This window comes from Dreissena polymorpha, chromosome 9 (genome assembly GCF_020536995.1).
Source record: "Dreissena polymorpha isolate Duluth1 chromosome 9, UMN_Dpol_1.0, whole genome shotgun sequence".
NCBI classification, from domain to species: domain Eukaryota; kingdom Metazoa; phylum Mollusca; class Bivalvia; order Myida; family Dreissenidae; genus Dreissena; species Dreissena polymorpha.
Genome location: NC_068363.1, coordinates 69637743 through 69653121, shown reverse-complemented (window position 1 = coordinate 69653121; position 15379 = coordinate 69637743). Strand labels below are relative to the sequence as shown.

Below are 15379 nucleotides of genomic sequence, written 5' to 3'. Positions count from 1 at the left end.
ATGCGATAGTACGATGGCGACATGGTAAGAATAATTCGCACATGGCTGTCCACATTCCAGAGAGAATATTATTAATGAGGCATCACTAAACGGAGCAAATTGTGTGTGTTCCTGATTGATAAAATAATGAGACATTGTTATGTCAGTTTTAAGATCCATCGAATATCTGCAGTAAAAGAACTTAAAAACAAATCTAGAACCGGTAACTTTACCCAATCGTATCATTTCTTAGTACATTTGCACAGAGGCTTTGAAAATATATTGTTCAAAGCTTCAAATGGGTAGATTATTCTACTTAATTGGTGGGTGCATGTGTTTGCCTATGACCCATTTGGTTCGTCATTTGATGACCACGCATACCAGTTTCAATAGAATTCCAATACTTGATTGCAAGGGTTAGGCTAGTTTAAACCACAGGGTCAAAATTTGAAGAAAATTTGAAAAAATTAACAATACAATGGTACATACATTATCTTAAAGTATTGGAACGTATGATTTCAGAGGGAATGATTTATAAAGTTATGTTGCTATATAGAATTCTATTTAACACTCTGGGTGTGGTCGGTTTTGATCCCACGGTCATGATATGATGATACTTAGAATAAGTTCAGTATACAATTTTACAAACTAGTTATCACACATCTGGTGGTTCATGTTTAAGAGATGTATATATTTTGCTAATCAAATCAATAGTAATTAAGTAGAAAAAGTGACATGTTTTTTTTGTAATTTTTTACGTGGTCCGATTAAAATCGCAAAAGCACAGCGTCAAATACCGTAAGAAAGAAAACAGGCAAGTTTTAATTGTGTACGTTAAACAGTGAAGGAGAACTTCGTCCGACAAATTTCTGACTACGGACTGACAGACGGACATATCTACGTCCATGATGTTTCCCTTCATTCTTTCATTTTTTTAGATAAATCTTTCGCGCTCTATACTTTCAAAACGACTCTTTTATGTTTATGAATGGCTATTGCATGTGAATATTCACTTATATTATATAGAAAGCGTTGTTTTTGTTTTAAACCCATGAAGTGCCTTAACGACTCCGTTTTTATTAATCATAATTTGCGTGTATAAAACGATAAAATATTCAAAACCGTTTGATACATTATCGAAGATGAGTTGAACGAAAATAAATATCCATTCAGAATTGTATTTTGTTTTGGAAAGGTAACTAAAATACTCACCAAAGGTATCGTTTCAAAGTCTTTTCAATATAGAAATATTGAAATTATTGTTAACCATTTATTTGTGAGGACAAACGCATCTAATGCAAACAAAACCGCAATATTGTGAGGTATAAATTATTGATGATAACTCGTTTTTTCATGGCCCTTTTAACGACAAACGCACTGCTCGGTAAACATCCTTGTCAATGGATAAGGGTTACCAAGGAGACGTATTATAAAAAGTCATATCTCCCGACATTACGCAGATAAGAGGGACCTTGTGTTTGATAGTGCGTCGATATGACATTTTATTTTGTGTGAAATAATTTGGAATAGAAATTACATGTAATGGTTGTTTAGGTTTGTTTCATTGTGTGTGTACTTTACGTTGTTTTGTTTCTTTAGGTGCGCGACATGATTCCATCGGCGTTATTGGTGGCGGTGGTATTTCTGTCGTGTTGCTACATTGTGCGATTTTTTTTGCAAAGTACGTAAACCAATATATTTTTAACTTCGTTTAAATGTTTGAATGACCAAATTGAAGGTATATTACGTATACTATGACACGCGTATAACTCCGTCCAAATGTTTACATAAAATTTAGCACTTAGATGTTTTCTTAATTTATTTACTATTTATTCATTATTATTTATATTAGGAAAATACTCAAAAAACTTTTTTCAAAAATTATTCCAAGGCAGCATCAGTAAAATGAATTAAATACGAATGTCAAAACCATCGATTCCCGTGGATCATTTCTTTAACATTGAGAAGACAATTGCGGACGTTATTCTTAATTAGGTTATCTTTTCTTTCAGGTCCATGTAATGCAACGGCAGAGTGTGCAAATAATACCACAGTTTGTGAACATGATTTCTGTCATATACGTGAGTCTTTATTAATTATACGGAAGTATTTATTCAGCTTTATTTTACATATAAAACAAAGGAACTCGAAAATTACATTTGTTATAGAACACGTATTTGTAATGAATGCTAAGCAGTGAAATAAACTAATATATTTAAACACACGCATCGGTTTTCTCTTATTTAAAGATCATTGTCTTGTCTTACTCATTTAATAAAGTTTGTGACATTTTAATTAATAATTATTTATAAATTGTTTTGTGCAAATGTTCAGAGGCCGATCAAATATGCACAGAAGAAACTACAACAACCGTCGCAACAACTGTAACAACACCTGCCCAAACAATCACAACCACTAGACCAACCCAGCCAGGTGCAACTTCCCAATCATCGAATGCTACTGCGGCACCAACAACTACTGCGGCACCAACAACTACTGGCGGCAACAACAACTACTACGACAACAACAACTACTACGGCAACAACAATTACTACGACACCTACAACTACTACGACAATAATAACTACTACGGCGACAACGACTAATACGACACCTACAACTACTCGTAAGTGTACCACTTGTCCTCCTAATATCGGTGGTTAAGTATGACAAAATATGATAATTATTTTGCGCTACGCTGTTTTTGATACTTTGTTAGAACTGACATATGTTTATAATCATCATTAAATATTGTTAATTTTAAGTGAAAATTATTGCCCATTTTGCTTAAATGCCGTTTCATTAAGAATATATATAAATTGTTATATGTAATGCAATGATTGTTTGCACCTATTATCGCTAATGTCATATTGCTCTTTTGTTATAAGACGATGCTAAACTTCGCTATCGTTTGTTATAAGACAAACTGTCACTATATCAAAATGACTTCATAAAAAATAAAATTAATAAATATCAGTATTTGTACAAATCTTTAGCTCCACTTAGCAACGCAAAACGAAGAAAACGCAATGCAGGCCAACAGTGTGTTTCAAAAGCAAGTTGTGTATCAGGAAAACAGACAACACTGGTATGCGCGTGTAATAATGGCTTTACTGCAGATAATGGAAAGTGCAACAAAGGTACAATAAACACTTACTGCACAATTCGTAAGAGTATTAAATAAACATATCGACGGTGTATTTCCCCGAAATATAGACATATTTTAAATAATGCATGTTCCCACTTTTGACGCACATATTATTTATCAAGCAGCAATAATATAATAATTATAGTTAATGTAAAATGAAAACGGTGTCCAAATATTTTCTAAAACAAGATCCAGTGGAACTAACGCCCACAAAAAAGTTCAATTTCATTAATCATGACATTACAATGTTCAACTTATTTTTTCTGAGCCCGAGAACAGTTTCTCACAAACCAATTTTTAATATATATAAAAAATAATTCTGTTGAGAGTCTTATTAGGAATATCATATAAAATCAAATATTATCCTTCAAATGCAACTTTAACCATATCTGCTTAGCTCCCAAACCATTCGTTTCATATGCACGTTTTATGTTTATTCCCGCGACCCCATTTTAATCAAACACATTTTCAAGCTGATGTATTATTTCCCATTTATTGTTCATCTCTTAACTTTACGCTTTCGTGAACATTTCGGGATTGCATTGTTCAATGTGAATAACAAACTGCCTGTATAAGCTCCTATTAAATAAGCGTGTTTAACGTGATGTGCATATGTTTTTACAATTATATAGAACACATCGTTTTCTTATTATCCCTATAAATAAGTTACGCTCAAAGCCCGAAACATCATTTGCAAATGCATTCAAGTGAGTTATATAATTTTTAAATAAGTCTACTTTTCTAAATAATCTTCAGATCCTGACAATGGCGCGGGACATTTGGGAGTGACGGAATTTTTCACTGTCATGTTAACGACAGTGCTGCTGTTACTCATCTAGAAAACCCTTCAGTTCTGCAGTGGTCCATTGCCTTGTCGGTATCATTGAATTCCGTTTGTAAATAACTCTATATCTATAAGATTTGTCATGGAACAAATATTTTGTAAATACTTAAATCAAAACCAGTCGTGCACAGTAGACCACATTTAGTTTGTATCTGCATATCCCTTTGAAAGTTCATTTATCAATACAGAAAATATATATTCAAACGCTAAAAAAGTACAAAAGAAACAAAACTTTCACAAACTTACGATTTCACAAACAGATAGCAGACTCTTCGAGCGTTGTGATTTGCATATTATTGATGCGTGATCTGGCTTTGAAAGTGCGTGTGCCCCGTGCCTACAGAATGTCACCGAGAGTGTACATGTATGTGAGTTCCGGTTATCTGCGCATGCCTGATGAAGCCGTTGTGCCGACCAACTGGCAATGCCAGGTCAACCAGAACAGTGTTGTTTCTTGTAGGCACTTGAGCGCCACTTTGGTCGGATTATAGTTAACAAAACAAATAGACATACATATTAAATATTGTTGTTGTGGCTGCCTAATACCGAACCTTTATATTACACATTCTTCACGAAATCTGCTATGCCTATATTAATGAGCACTATCACACAAATATTGCATACGAATATTATTCGTATACGGCGATTTTGACAACACTCAATGCAAAACAAATTCATTCGCATTCAGTTTCTTTCTGAAAAAAAAACTGTGGTTAGGTTACAGTATTCGAATAAATTCCCATAAGCAATGAAATACTATCTTAAACAAATAATGTTCATGTATTGTTCGTTTGGAAATATTATGTTTTAAGTAAAGGACTCTTCTAATAATATTCTTTATTTTTTGACATGAGTGCAGTGAGAGCATACTGTTTACTAATACATCGATATTTTTAAAAGAGCAAATCTCAGTTTGAAACACTTGCAAAACTATAAAGTAGCTGGAAAAATGTTGAACAAGAACAGTAATCTTTGCGAAAAAAAAGAAGGGTTTTTTTCAAATCGGATGACACACTTTTTTTATTTCTCAGATGCAGTGCGGTTAGAATGCTTTAAAACAGGCGCAGTCATGGTGTCCCCACATGCAAAATGTCAATTATATGTTTTTTTAACTTAAGTATTAGGTTTTACAATGAATTAAATAACACTTGGAATAAGTACAGTGTGATCTGTATCATGGTTTCATTGTTACCTATCATAAAATTAATTAGATAACACTTGGAATAAGTACATTGTGATCTTTATCATGGTTTCATTGTTACCTATCATACAATGAATTAAATAACACTTGGAATAAGTACATTGTGATCTTTATCGTGGTTTAATTGTTACCTATCATACAATGAATTAGATAACACTTGGAATAAGTACATTGTGATCTTTATCATGGTTTCATTGTTACCTATCATATAATGAATTAGATAACTTGGGATAAGTACAGTGTGATCATTATCATGGTTTCATTGTTACCTATCATACAATGAATTAGATAACACTTGGAATAAGTACATTGTGATCTTAATCATGGTTTCATTGTTACCTATCATGCAATGAATTAGATAACACTTGGAATAAGTACATTGTGATCTTAATCATGGTTTCATTGTTACCTATCATACAATGAATTAGATAACACTTGGAATAGGTATATTGTTATCTTTATCATGGTTTCATTGTTACCTATCATATCCTTATCTAGCGTGAAGCACACATCCAATAAACGTTTATTGACCTTTGTCATCTTAATGTTTTTTATTGTTCGACATGTTTGACAATTCTGTTCTGAAAACATTCGCACAGTTTTATATTTGTTCGTGGCACCTTCATTAATTCGTTTCTAAAGACGTAAATTTTGATGTACATTAAGCTCATTTTTAGTCTAAACAGGCCCTTAAACAAACGCTTTTTTTTCAAACAACTACATAGCCCATACCTTTATGTTTGGTATAATTTTTGTTACAAACATGTGAAGAAATGCTGCAATCACGCAGACACATGTTCACGATGAACTTTTAATCAGCATTATAATATTGATATAGAAAAGGAAACAAAAACAACAATGTTGATAACGGATAAGTAAAATGGGAATACGTAAAAAAGTGCAAGCATTACGCAGCTATTTCCAATATTTTTTCGAATAACATTTTGGTGTAGGTCGTTAAACGTGTGTATTCAAAGTTACCTTCAGACTTTTTCGCTACCTGAACACTTATTGTTGTAAAACATTACAATAAAATCAATAGTCTCAATGACATTGGCAAGCCGATTAACATTCTTCATATTCAACGAAACAACGACTTTGCCATGACGTGGGGGTTGCATAAAAAAAGAGGCAAATGTCACTTGTACATGTACATGTTGTTACATAATATTAATGAACATGTATCTCTTTGTATGTTTGGTAAACGTTGACCATATGTTTATCATGTGCCCCCAAATGGCATGTTTGCATATATATAATCATTATTAAAATGTTAACAAATATAAATGATATTTATAAGGACGCCTACAGATATGTTAACCATTCGTTTGAGCAGCAATCGCATAAAATGTTTATGATTTTACATAAAAACTTTCGCATTGGCGCAATGTAATTTTTGTGTCAATTTGCACGAATGACATCAACAAGTATCCACCAACTATATAAAACAATTAAATACGATTGAATGGGCAAATTTACTGTTTGTACAGGCTGCGTCTATATACAACTTGATAGAAAACACACGGTTGAGTTGCACCGAGAAGCAAAAGGACCATGCGATATAGGACCATTTGTTGTGTAGGAATTAGTCACACTGGCAAAACCAATATATTCCTAAATAAATCGTATACCAAAATATATATCTTAAATGTAGTGGTACGTACAGTTAATATATGTGTCCGATTATCATGTTCACTGCTAACGCCCGCCCTGTGTCATAGTTTGCACGTTGTCTACTAAGAGAGACGTTTAACGCGAATTTAGTGATATTTTTGATACGGGCACAAATATACAATATTACAAGCATAAAACGCAGCTTCATATTGTCGACAAGACCACTATTGTGGTAATGCTATGTTGATCTCCGGCAGTACCTCAAAGTCTACATGTTTCTCATGATAATGCATAAATGCATTATACATACCATAGTTGTTTGAATGCCTCATTGAAAATAAGATTGCCATTGTTAAATTGTTTGCATGACTTTGTATCAATGTCGTTGTCTTAATGAGTTACCTTCAGAAAATAAAGAGATTATTATTATTATTATTATTGTTATATGTCCATTCAATGAATGCATGTTGATTTCACGTGATTATTGCGCTAAATTTTTAAACTACGGTTTTCCTCGAAAAACATATGTCCAAAATCCACAATGACAAGGCACAAACATGCAAGTTATTGTTTTGTTTTTGTTACAGTATATACTTTTACGCACATAGCAAATTAATCTAAGCATTTGCATTTGCGAATAATTTACAAACAATCAAGGGAGATTACTACCCATTCTTTTCGGACGAAATGTCTAGTAGTTATATTCCATGAACCTGTTACTTCCCTTGTCTGTGCGTATATTTGAACATTTAACCAATCGTAAAAAAGACATAGTTGTATTGCGGATTGTGGTTTTCATATTCATTTTTGCACCCCTTTCATTCCGCATCTAATGAGCGTTGTCATTTATTCAGACGCTATGTTTATCTTTTTGACACGTTTAAGAATAATTTATCCTGCCTCTGTTGCAAACATTGACCTAATAAAGCAGGATTGAATAAACTAGTTGATCTCCGGCAGTACCTCGCGTGACAACGATCTTACCGTAGGTACGTATTCCTACGCGCCGATTAACATGTTATTATATTTTACCTTTTCCAAAATGTACATGCGAAGTTCCTGCGATATGGTCTGTCAAAACAAAATTATTGAACAAAATAATAAATGTGTATTAGATTTAAGCAAACATATGGCAATAAAGTTATCAATTTCGCCTTTAAATTAATTTTTCATAACCTTTAATATCCGGCGTTTCTTTATATAAATAGAAAGGTTAGTTACACATCACTTACATACACTTATTTTAGGTCGTTTGCAATTGATTTTATTTTTCATTGAACTAGCATTAAATCGAACAAAATAACACTATGTTAAAGACATAATTTAAATAATGCAGGATAAATCGAATACATGGTTAATGCCGAGATGGAGAAAGTTTATCCGGTTCGGCCCGTTAAAGCTCGCCATACTTTCTTTTTCGAAGCCTCACCGTTTAAACTTTCTCCATCTCGGCACTAACCATGTATTCTCTATGTATTTTGCTACAATGCGTTCACATTTGACGTGGCCAATTTTGACTCCAGGGGCATAAACTTAATCACATACATGACTACTTAGCGATGTAATTTCACACAAAAATCTGAGCATTTGGATTTCACATAGAATGTTTAAAGCGTTCACTCTTTAAATACATTTAAGAACTCGTTTTCTACATTATGCAAATAAATTAAAAGAGGGTTACCGGGAGATCATTTCTTTTAAGTTTCGTCAAAATTTGACAAGCGATTGAGGAACAGATGTGATAAAGTTTCATCAAAATAGAAGTTTATAATTGAAAAGTTACGGTGCGACATAAGTCAACAGATATAATATATGTCAAACAAGTATATTAACGTGCATTAAATGGCACACGCCGACTAATATGTTCAAACTAATTTATCATTCCACCCATTAATGTGTTAATGCGAACTAGAAATGTCCGAGATGAAACGTATTTACTCATAGTCACGAGTATATCTACTATTCTCTATTCTATCAATACTGTAAAATCCTCAACAACATCATCAATGAAATCACCATTAGAAATCTCGTTATTCTTAACAATCTTTCCATAAAAATACTTACACAAGGACTAAATTAAGAACGAGTGTTCGTATTCACGGTGTAGATGCATATCGGTGGCCTCTCTGTAAAAATGCTGCCTCTCTGTTCATTCTCGGCTGCCTCTCTGTTATAAACATGAAAATGGATGATCGTTATTCACAAAACAGATACGAAAATCTAAAATTAAACCCCGTAAACACAGTTGTGCATAAAGAGGTGGTCCATGAGTTGAAGCATATATCCAGCTAGGTTCACAGTATTCCGCAGGTCCAAACACTTATCACAAACTCTATCGAAGATAGAATGATGACGAGGGTGGTGGAACAATCGTGTATACATGCCACTTTGATGACTTTTTAACATAGCTTTTCCGTAATATGTCAAATATCTAATGTTATTGATATTATCTTTATGATCAAAACTTTACGTTCAATGTACGCTATATAGTAATTTTCGTCAATTTTACATAAAACATGCCTATTTTCGCTTTTGTTGTGGCACGGAAAGCCTCACAATTTGCTCACTTTTCTGGCACGGGAAGCCTATTCGTCGATTATATGTAGCCGATAGCGTAAGTCCAAATAATAACGTTAAAGTCCCCTTTCGCCTTTGATATTTACATCCAATATTCTGACATTTAAGTTTTTACTATCAATACTTTAAACAAGTGTTAAACTCATTTTACTTAGAAAAATAACAATGTTAATCGACGAAAAGGCTTCCCGTGCCAGAAAAGTAAGCCGATCGAGAGGCTTTTCGTGCCACAACGAAAGCGAAAGTAGGAATTTTTTATATTGGCACTTGTATATAATAACAAGCAAACATTAGTTTTATGTTATATAAATCTCTATATATCTCTTCAGTGTGTTCTAAAATGTGAACTGACATTTTTCTTGTCTATACATAATCATTATCTAAATGTAAAAATGTAAATAATGATTATTAGGACACAGACATTTATTTTAAAACATTTTTGCGAGCAGCAAATCACGTGAATTGGCGCATGATTGTTCATGAAATCTTTTGCATATGCAAGCTTTAACATATCGGGTTTGCTCATAAAATACATGTTAAAACACACAAATACACGACACAAAAATTTCGGTTATCGTTTTGTTAGTGTAACAGTTCAGCATACTATTTATGGAGTAAACAATTTATTCTTTTATTTGCAAATACTTTTATACGCGGACTGCTTCTTGTTTTGAAATCCAATAGTGATGATCCACACAAGGGATTTAACTATCGAACAAAATTGGTAATAATAAATACCGTTGTTACTTCCATTGCATTAACATATATTTAGACATTATAAATGTTTTATCTATTTATTTTTTTCGATAAAACACACTGTTATTACGCTGACTTTAATGTTTGCATACCTTTTATTTAGCGATTAACTATGATTGATTGTCCTAATTTTATATTCTGCAGAGAATTGTTTGTGCATTAATTTAATGAAATATGTATTTTATTTGACATATACACGCGGCACGAATACTAACAACGCTCAAGTCGATGATTGCGTACTTTGCACGATGGACTCACAAACGCCTTTCAGAAGTTTCAGTCCGGATTTCCTATATTTAATATATATCTATATATATATTTATATATTCGAAATAGCTAATTTGATGTAGTTATGTTTCATGTTTACTGTATTTATCTCGAAACGAATGTTCTAACCGACTTCGGTGCCCGTTTATTTTTTTGTGAATTTACTATAAAGGTAACACTGCTAATTCCCTCGCATCGTTGAGCAAACACAGAATATGTTCTTCGTTTAGGTAACATCAATAAACCACTTGCAATATGGAGGAAACATAAAGCATAATGTAGTTTATGGGGTCCGAAAAGTCACGTACACGACCATCGATGTCATAGTTCTGTATGTATAGCATGTCATTTCATTATTTATTTGAACGGTCGTCTTTTAAAACACATTCCTTGTTTCTATTTATTTTTTCGGAATAACTATGTTCAAAATTGTCAATACCATTTTAGTCAAAACAGTTCAAGTTCAAGGACTCAACTGATTTGAAAGAGAAAAATCAAATTTATAAGTGCAACTTTATAATTAACAATTGTTCCATGATGGGTCGCAAAAATGTCACAATTATGTGAAAAAATAGTAAAAAAACAGTAAAAAATATAGATTTCAAAATACCAAATGAAAATATATATGAAATGCTACATGTTGACCGTTATTGTAGTAATGTAGTTATGTGTATGTTGTTTTTTTAATTCGATCACACACTACACTTAAAGGTACTTCTAATGCAATACTTAGATGTTTCATAGTTTCTCGAATATTTATCAACCGAGTTCGTCAAAATTTTGAATATGAGCAGATAAAACATATTTTTACGTCTTAAAAACACATTTTACTAGTACAGGAACAATGATCATTACTATTTCGGATAGTATTTATGGATGAGCAAATATTAGAACATATGAAAATAATATTAGAAAAACGAAAAGTGATATTATCCGCATACTTCCATTTGCATGCGCACCATGACGAAACCACACCCGCACGTAGTCCAGATATATCAATGAGTCATACATGATTGATTTTATGCAAATTAGTAGACTCAAACAACAATAAACAACATTTCAAGTTGATAGCTTAAGTCCTGTTAAGTGATTTGTATTATACAAACCTTTGAGTGTATTTGAGAAATTCACCCAAATGTGGGATGATAAAATGTAGCAATGACATCAAGCTAAACAAATCTTCCAACAATTTACAATTTGTCAAGGCGAGGTAAAATAATTTTGGGTTAGATGAGACGGCGTTGCGATTCGAAAAAAGACATAACAAAGTGCAGATAACGTGCAAAATCGAAAAAAGGGCAAATGCATTAACAACTAGAAATCATCTGCACGTGCACTGCAATGGAAAACTTTCACAAACTGTCGAACTCGTTTAAAAAAAAATTACACATCGTTCTCACAGGTCGGTTGCCTGTGGCTATGATATTAATAAGAAAAAACATCCTTTTCAATAATAAAAAAATGAAATTTTCAATTACTATCAAAAATATATAACAAGGTATTCAACTCAAAATGACCCGAAAACGGGGTGCAACGCTTTTAACAGTCAGAACTTAATTAATTGTGCAGCGATTTCCATAAACTAAGTCTTATTCAACGCAGAAATAAATATCCTTTCTGGAATTGTTCATATCTTGTAATATTTTTACTAATGCTTGGTCAACATTTCAGAAATAACACGATACACAACTCGCGTAACCTACTCGTCACTGATCTAAGACTGAAATCTCAATGGAGTAAAGGGTATTTTCTCTGCAAAGTTCAGGGACCGCGGTACCATAATTCAATAAAACGTTCTAACCGTTCTTGTCGTTATATTATGCATAAAAACTAACTGTCCAGCGCCGTTTGAAACCTTTGTTTACATACATTTCAACTAGTCGACATTTTAAACACGCGAGCGATTTCATTGGTTCAATGCGAAGAAGTGTCTTTACACATGAAGATTTCCTTCATGAATCGGGTCTGATCGTTTACAATAATTTGCAAATCTGAGACAACTTATTTCCAATATTGTCAATTTACCAAAACGTGAAAAGGTCCCTTTAAAGCCGAAAAACAAACAGTAGGGCTGATACCATAAGAATAAGAGGTACCCTTAATTAATGTGAACGTTTTTATCTTTAAAGAATTTAAATCAAAATTTGCATCATACATCTGTCTATTGACTTTTGTTCCAGTTTGAAAGATTTATAAACAAGCTCTGTTTATCATCTGATAAACTTACCTTGGAGCTGAACATCTATTTAGGTGACAAAAATATAAACATGTAATATTAAACCTAAAAAGAAATTTAAACAAGATGGCTAAGATCGCCCTTAGTCGCTTACCCGTTCTTTGTGAGAAAAATGCTTTTTAGAAATTATTTTGCATAATATGTCTATATTAATCATGTGCCATGGGGCGTAGCCACTTTCAAGTCCCCATGGTTGATTAGGACAAACTTTATACGATTGTACGTACCAATCAGTAATTTTTGTGTATTGTGGTTCCAGAAAAATACTTTGTTGATACCGTCTTATTAAAATATTGACTCGATTGGCATGTTCAGTTTTAACAAATGATATTTTTAAACAAGCTTGAAAGATGTTCAATTTCTGATGTCAATCATTAAACTTAAAAGTTCTGAGCCGTGCGGTTTCCGAAAATAATACTTTAATAAATAATCGTATTTAAATCAACAAAAACAGTTGACCTTAAGCGCGCAGGCAATTTTGTACCAAGGTCATATCTATCAGACTAAAAAGCAACATGTAGATGATCTTAATAAGATGTCAAGTTCCAAAATATTTGTATTTTTAAAAAACATTTCATGCTCTGGTGTACCAGCTTTGCAGATCAGAACGATTTGAACAATTTCACCAGAGGGTGATCCATGGATCATTCCTGTTTATTGTCGTCAAAAATGTGCAGCGCTTTAAGGGAAGTCGTCGTTTGAAATTGAATAGAGACGAAACATGAGTCGACACACAACAAACAAAACAGGGATCCGAAAAAGCTTCAAAACGGTGAGGTTATACGATTTTGGGTAAACATGTGTTCCTTTAAAATTCGTGCACCGATAAGAGACTCCAGTGTGTAGACATCATTGACTTAAGTTCATGTCCTTTTATTACATGCACATTATTTGGTTCAGAATGCTTCAAAAATGAAATATCAGTATTGAATTTTTACCACCAGGCAGAGATTAAAGGTCCTGCAAAACAGTTAGGTCAGGACTTTGTAAAAGATATCTGTAATAATGGACAACAACGTTGATGGAATACGTATACCAGGACAGCAGTGAAGTCATCTTCCCCAAAAGAAGACCTAGAATTTTATTATCAGATGAGCTTATTAATATTTTACTTGCTCTCTCAAAATTGCCCCGTACTTATGTCGTAAATCAGCAGAAATAAGCACACCCATACGTATGTAGGTACATGCAAGCAAAGAAACAACTCAAAAGACCATGCATGCATAAACAAGATCTATAAATCGTACTTCGAAGTGTGCTTTACTTATTGAGTACATTGCAAAACAAATAACTCCTTAAAAAGTTAATTTCCCGGGCATCGTTATATATTTTCTGCTGTTTGCTTATCGCATAACCAATTATACTTAAGTTGACACATGAAAGAATTACAGCCAGAGATGGATAGTTTGAAAACAGAAAAGTGAACAAATTAATGCCATCTTAGATTTATATTCAATTATGACATATAAAATACATTACCCTTAAACAGGCCCTCATGTGTCTGTCTCAAGTCTGGTTACATCATTATCTAAGACACTGTACATAATTTTTATATTTTATTTTTTTTTATATTCAATATCATACATACAATGTAAACATGTATATGATCATACAGCATAGTGATTGTACAAAGCAATAAAGTTCAGACATGTTATACAAGATATGCTAATATATATTTTTTAGAGAGAAAAGAAAAGAACAACAGAGGAATAGTTATGAAAAAAAGATGAATTGTATAAAGTCGGAAGAAAGCATACTGGACTTGTGTGTTTTGTTGTATATTCACAATGATCTTGTCAGATTGAAAAAAATATATAAAAAAATAAACAAAACTATTTTAGAGAGATAAACTAACATTAGAATGAAATGTATATAAGTGGACAAAAACATTATGAGAATTTAATCCGATTCCATTTTTGTTCAAAGATTTGTAATGTGTCATTACTGAGGGCTATTTCTTTCTCAATCTGGATTTTTAGTTTAAGACTATGGACAAAACAATTAAAATTTGGTACTTGTTTTTTGTACTTCATGTTTAAGATAAAATATTTCATCAATATAACCATAAAATTCACAATATTATTACAGTCTATTGATTTCAATGAGTTAATTCCGAAACTTACATTTAAGAAAGAAAGTTTAACGTTTAGTTGATGTTGTTCAAGAAAAGATATTAATTGATTCCAAAAAGGCTGGATGTGTTTGCACTCCCAAAAAGATGTTCTATAGTTTCAATGTTTTCACTGCAGAAGTCACACAGATTTGAGTTAGATAATTTGCATTTAAAGAGATATTTATGTGTAGCTATAATTCTATGGATGTATTTATATTGAAAATATCTCAGTGTGCTTTCAATGGTTGCTTTATATGGCATGGTAAATATGTGTTTCCAATTAAGTTCCTTTTCTCCAAAAAGGACTTGCCATTTATTTTGGATTTTGGAGTTTTCTGTAGGGTTTTTAATTTGTAGTGTGTAAAATATTTTATTTGTTTTGTTTTTTCTTCCAAGTATGTTTTCTACAAATGTTGTTTGAGTACATGGAGTATTATTTGTATTGATTTCAGATTTAATATGTATGGGTATGCTTTTGATTAGTGTGTAGTACTTCAGAAAATTATTTGAAGGTATTCCGTATATGGAGCATATATTATCAAAAGAGTAGAAATCCTTAATTCTGTAGTCAAATAATTGGTCGACATATTTAATGCTTCGTTCAAACCAGTCTTTATAGAAAAACGTCTTATCGTTTAAAGTTA

The 15379-nt window shown here is 32.4% G+C and overlaps 1 long non-coding RNA gene across 3 annotated transcripts; it reads left to right on the top strand.

The window, feature by feature from the left end:
- The first annotated feature begins 1415 nt into the window (after positions 1-1415).
- On the top strand, positions 1416-7215 carry LOC127845851 (uncharacterized). Of its 3 annotated transcripts, XR_008033438.1 has the most exons (6): positions 1416-1463; positions 1579-1660; positions 1992-2060; positions 2314-2605; positions 2976-3119; positions 3884-7215. It is a non-coding gene; the product is annotated as an uncharacterized LOC127845851 (long non-coding RNA). The 3 variants fall into 3 exon arrangements; XR_008033439.1 differs by lacking the exon at positions 1579-1660 and having other exon boundaries at positions 1446-1533; XR_008033437.1 differs by lacking the exon at positions 1416-1463 and having other exon boundaries at positions 1481-1660.
- Positions 7216-15379: the final 8164 nt, after the last annotated feature.